At 42.0% G+C, this 6,000-nt stretch overlaps 1 protein-coding gene across 3 annotated transcripts in view; it reads right to left on the reverse strand.

The window, feature by feature from the left end:
- The window catches only part of SLC16A12 (solute carrier family 16 member 12), a 40,406-nt gene that overhangs the window by 16,048 nt on the left and 18,358 nt on the right, over positions 1-6,000 (reverse strand). The window contains exon 2 of one of the 3 annotated variants that reach the window (XM_081861877.1): positions 5,312-5,381. The exons of 1 other annotated variant lie outside the window; for it this stretch is intronic. The gene's annotated coding sequence lies outside the window, so the exon portion shown is untranslated. Of the gene's footprint in view, positions 1-1,748; positions 1,883-5,311; positions 5,382-6,000 lie in introns of those variants that run through there. One more of the 3 variants, XM_081861879.1, reaches the window with a different exon arrangement.

Here is a 6,000-nt window from a genome sequence, read left to right on the forward strand (position 1 = left end):
GCATGACTTGTTTTAAACATTTACATTCCATTCCCCCCAAACGTTTCTATAAAAGCTGCTCCTTTATAGCCGTGCACATGACTTACATGCAACCACACCAAAAGTGGAAGAGAGGTTCGGAAGAAGGGTGGTGAGATGAAAAGGAGGGCAGGACTCCTGGCACCTTTAACAGCTGCAGAAAATCAGGATTGCAGCAGGTATAGCAGCCCTGCTCCCCCTTCCATCTGACCACTCTACTCAAACTGTTTTAAGTGCCGAGTGAAAAATCAGTCTGCTTCCAGAAAGAGGTTTATTATGTATCAGTGCTACACATGCACCCAAGATTATTTCCAGTGACCTTATGACATAGTGAACATTAAAATGTCAGTACCTAGCTTTCCCCAATCTAATCCAGATTTACCCTACCTGAAGGAAATCCAATGAGTTAAAAAAACAAACACCTGATGCCATAACAACCCATTGTCATGTTTCTGGAAGTGCCCTAAAAACCATCACAATCCCCACCCCCCCACCCCGATAATGGTGTGTTGCCTTTAACTCATGCCTGAAAGAAATGCAACAGGTACAGTTTCCCCCTATGCCATGCTGCTTGCTTGCCAGACAGAATGATCCTCTCCTCCTCTCTTCTAAGTGCTGTTTTGGGGGCTCTCCCAGCTGTCCGATGAGGATTTGGGGAAGATGCAGGGGAGGGAGCCCCACTGCACAAGAGGAAGCCATTGCACTGGTTTCTGTTAGTGTGCTAGCTAAATCTAAACCAGTCCTAAGGGTTGCCTTCAACCAAGTCTTACTCAAAGTAGACCCACTGAAGTTTATTGACTAACTTTGGTTCATTAATTTTAGTGGGTCTATGCTAAATAGGCCTTAGTTCAAGACAACCCCGAGAGACTTCGTCTGGAAAACAAAGGTGTCAAATCTAAATGTGACCTTAAACCTAGAGCTTCCCTAAAAGCTTCTCTAAAAGGCAGCGATTTCTACCTGCTCCTGCAGTGAACAACACAGGATAATATCACCAAGGCAACAATAAACATCCATAAAAATGGCAAAGGTAGTTTCTCTCCCAAATAGGTTTTATCTTAAACATAGCAAACACAGTACATAAAGAGTTCACTTGTAATATATCAGTGGTTCAGGTTTAACAAACTGAAGAACAGCATCCTCTTTCTATGCTCCTCCCGATGGAAACATGCAGATGGGGACAGATGTACCCCTGCTTTAAGTCGTTTACATACTGTCTTCTCTTGTTTATTATTTACTACAAAGCTCGATGACTAAGCTTTTTAGTGACGAAACTTCGGATTACCGGAACGGCGTCCGAGCACTGAACCACTGGTATATCACAAGTGGACTCTTTATTACTGCATTTGCAATTGTTCAAGATAAAATCTGTTTTGGAAAGAGAAGAAATGAACACTGAACCACTGATATATTACTAGTGAACTCTTTATTGACCGTGTTTGCTATTGTTTAGGATAAAACCTATTTGTGAAAGAAACTGCCTTAGCCATTTTTATGGACATTTATTGTTTGTTTGCAGATAGTTGCCTTGGTGATATTATCGTGAGTTGATTGCAGTAGTCATTGTTCATTTTTTTATTGTAATTCTCCTGCAGTGGGCAGCTGAATGAAGGAGCCGTGTGTGCTAGGCTGCAGTCCATTCATACAAGGAGATGGTGAGGTCGCTTTAAGAGCTGCATGGAAAAGGACATCTCAGTGGGTGTGAAGTGTCAATGCAGAGCGAGAAGCTGTACCTGCTGAAATGCACTCTTCTGCATTGCTTTCAGTAGGGCATTCGTAGAAGAGAGCTTATAATCCCAATTACTTTATGGGCATATTGAAAGGATAGCAAATGAGCCTGGATCCTGCAGCTGGCAGCTGGCCTCTCTAGCCCTCTAAGGGACTTCAGGGGGAAAGGTCACTGCCACACCATACACTTAAAGCACATGGCCTCCCCTCTGGGAACTGTAGTTTACTCCTCGCTTAGTTACAAATCCTAGCACCCCAAACTGCAGTTCCCAGAATCCTCTGGGGGGGGAGTCATATGCTTTAAATGTATGGTATAGATGTGACTTTCTACTGCTGGACTTTTTCAGACCAGGAAGCAGAGGCAGCTGTGAAACCTGCAGTCAGAGCAGTGAAGGAATGTTCAATGGGAATAAAGAAAACACACCATCCATGGCCGCTGTGCAGTGTTAAATTAGGCTCAATCCTGCACCCCACGAAATGATAAAGAAATTCTAAACCCTGAGAATGAGGAGGAAAATTGAAGATTTTTTTTATTTATTTTTTGCTGCAGGGGAAGAAAACATGGAGGACAGGTTTTGGCACAGAACTAATAGAAATATCCTGTTGAGGCTTTGTTTTTTTAGGGCCATTTGGAAATACCATTTTATTCATCTTAGTGCAATGAGACATACACCTTCCTAATCTGTAGATCAAATGTTGGGGAAACTAATCTCTGCATTTTCTCAAGGCAAAAACATCACCAGCATAACCATCACCGTGGGCAACAGACTTTGAAGAGGAAGCATAGCAGCAAGTCAATAAAATGGAAGGTGTTTTTCCACATCTCTGTGTTTCTGTTGCTTCCAGGATTGGGGGGGGGGGATTTCCCAGTAGTGAATAAGTGATAGGGAAACTTGATGAAAACTGGACAACTGTTAAAAGCTCAGCAGCCCCATGAAGGATGGGAATGGTGAAGCTAAATGGAAATCAGATACATCAGCGTGAGGATACTTAATCTGCCTCAACTCTAGAACTCATGAGAAGTCGCCATCTAAAAACACCTACTATGAGAAGCTGTACATGTAACAGAAGCTAAAAGCGGAATAAGTACAAGCTCTCGTTCACGTCAACATGAAGTCAGAAACAGCATCCACTTGGGTGGATAACTGCAAAACAGTGTGGGATTAAGTATTAAGGGCTAGACATGATACAGTGGCAGCACCTCAGCCACATTGAAGGGGCACAGGATGGAGCCTGAACAATTAGAAGGAAAGGAAGCAACCAGAAAACCAATGGAATTTCTGACATTTTCTTTTAGGCAGTAGACCCCACACAACATCACAAGGTGGTGTGTCGGTTTTGTTTCTAAATGACCCCTCAGTTTCAAACATAAAACTTAGAAGGCCGATGATCAAGAAACAGAAACCCAATGGGCACACCCCATGCTTAATCACCCCATGCTTTGGACTCGGCTACATTTCCCATCAAGATCTCTTTCCCGGACCATTACGCCTGTTCCCTTGTTAAATACAGGGTTGCCATGTGAAACCGTCCTGCCTCATTAAAAGCTGCAAATCATGATGTCGCTGTAATCTTTCTCACTTTGTTTTCCCCGCAGTCCTACCACCCACCTTTTTTCCAACCACAACCTTGTTCCTCCAGTTATTTAATTAATCCCTCTGTAATATGTATATAGCCCAGAAATCCTGGACTGCACACAAACCCTCACAGAAAGTGTAAACTGGGTACAGGATCTTGAGGAAAAACACTTACTGAAACCAACCAACCAACCAACCAACAATTTCCATTAGTTGGCATCAGAATTAAGTTCCAACCCTTCGTGGATTTCAGGGGAAGAATTTCTAGGTCAGAGAGCCAGTCCTGGAGGCAAGCTGGAGCTTCAGCATTCCTAATTTTAAAAAGAAACTTGAGCAATGACTTTTTAATGAGCACTTCCGGTTCCTCAACTATATCTCTTGGTATTTTCCATCTCTAATTAGTTCTCTCTCATTTTCACATGGATATAAGTGAGGTCTTCCTTGCTATCAGGGTGGAAATCAAACAAGGCTAGGATCAATTGTTTCCTAGTCTTGAGCATGAAAAGATACCCAACCAGACCCACTGGCTTTTTTTTAATTGAGCATGTATTCTGATAATGGACAAAATCCATTACTAGTACTATAATATTAATCTTTCTCAATGGCCATTACTTCCACTTATTGCAGGTTTGCTTGGTGCGCTATGCTTCTGAAAATTATGATGCCTATCATTGTATATCATCAAGCCTCATTGTATTGATTCCACCCTCTCTCAACTACCACCACTGTTGACCATCAGGGGATTTATGGAAGCAATAAAAGAATATATCCAAAAGTAGGGGGTGTCCATAGCTCAACCACAAGAATCATGTGAGATTTCTTTAGACGTATGGGCTTTTTAAAAGGGGGGCTTTAACAGGGCAGTTATTGACGAACATGTTGCAACAATGAGGCTCAACACTGCAGTGCAGTCAGCAATGCAAACACAAATCACAAATCTGACAGAATCTCCATTAACCAAGTTATTAGAAACTCCTTGCTTTAAGAGCTCATTGAGTTTGTGGGAAATGGGTGTGTTTCAGTATATGCTGGAGTTTCCACAAAAGTTCACCTAAAGTAAAATCAGAGGTGAATTTGGAAAGGCCTTGATCAACTAAACTGATCTGTAGGGACTACGAGAGAAGTTGTTGCTGCTGCTAATGTTTTATAAGTGGTAAATAAGAAAATGAGGGTGGGGTGTGGATACACTCACACAAGAGATCACACATGCCTTATTTATTTTCACTTCCAAAAATCAAGATCTGTTGTATGCCACCGTAGCCCCCTTGCCTCATATGGCACTGTATCGGCAGCACCAAATACTCTCCAATTCCCAAAATTGACTTGAAAATTTATTCAATGCTCCTGAATAAACCAAGTTGCCTAGAAGCCATAGGTCAATTGAGCAGCTTTGAAGCAGCAATCCTCCCCACCCCATGTGAATTCTGAGGTGGTACAGTCCTAACAAGGAACAGCGTAGCTCAAAGGTGAGAACAGATTCCTGAGAGTGTTTGTTGACCTCATGTAAATGTTTGGATACATTTGTGTCACCCTGGCTGAACCGCCTCCAAATCTCCTTTGCCAATCCCGCTTCAACCCTTGACCTGAAGTTGAGGCAGTCACAGAGGATAAAGAACATATTGCTTCTGTTTCAGTGCTACGGCTGCTACAACTGCTTCTGCTGCTATCAGTGCCAATGTTATTTCATATCTATTAGCAGGCAACTGTGTATCAAGAACACACACAGCTTGTGAGTTTATCCTCTAAACCAGGTGGGACTAGGGTTTTAAAAGAGACCAGAAGTTTTTTTTAGCCAGCAGAGAGGTTCAGAAATGAATGAATGCATGAAATTGTATTGTCTCCCAAATACACAAATGTATAAACAGTAGAGACTGAAATAATATGGGATGTGCACTGATGGGAAGCGACCCATTGTGACCACCCCAAACCTTTTGCACATAGAGAAACATTTTAGCATCATGAGCACAAATCCTCATGAACGCTTTGCTTACCTTGTGGATTTGGGAGCTGCCAGGATATGTACTTGTCAGCAGATCAGAGCAAAGAGATGGAAGGACATATCTGTAAGTAAATAAACATAAGGTGGTTCTTAAAAAAGAGAGAGAGAGGGATTTATATAAAGTTCATTGTACGTCGCAACATGAGAAGCTGGGCATGTCCACACTTTTACATCCATATCTTGCATTAAGGAGTTCAAGAGGAATGGCAGAGGAGTTGAAGCTAAGATGGGAGATAATCCTGCACCTGATGACATGTAACATCAGGGGATTGGCTCCACACTCTTATCAAAAATGGTCCACAGAGGGTAGGATAATTCTGGATCTGGCTCGCAAGGTGAAAAAAATTCCCTATCCCTATTTTCTAGTGCGGTCACTCCAAAACACATCTCACCCCCAATTTTTGTTAATCAGTAGCCATATTGTGTTACATTGAAGTCAAGATTTGGCATGTGTTCCAAAGATAAAGGCATAGTTAAGATGAGTGCTACCACTAGGCAGCATGAGATAGTTTGACTCAGGTGAAAAATCTCAGAATTGTCTTAGAGTACATGACTTCTGCTCTCATCTTAAGTCTAGAATAGAATCATTGGGCTAAAAGCAACACCACAAGCAAAGTATCAACTGGATAAAATGAAATGAAATGAAACAATGAAAGAGAAGAAAAAGAAGTGGAGGTCAAG

Source organism: Podarcis erhardii (genome assembly GCF_964252035.2).
Source record: "Podarcis erhardii genome assembly, chromosome: 5".
In the NCBI taxonomy this organism is placed as follows: Eukaryota; Metazoa; Chordata; class Lepidosauria; order Squamata; family Lacertidae; genus Podarcis; species Podarcis erhardii.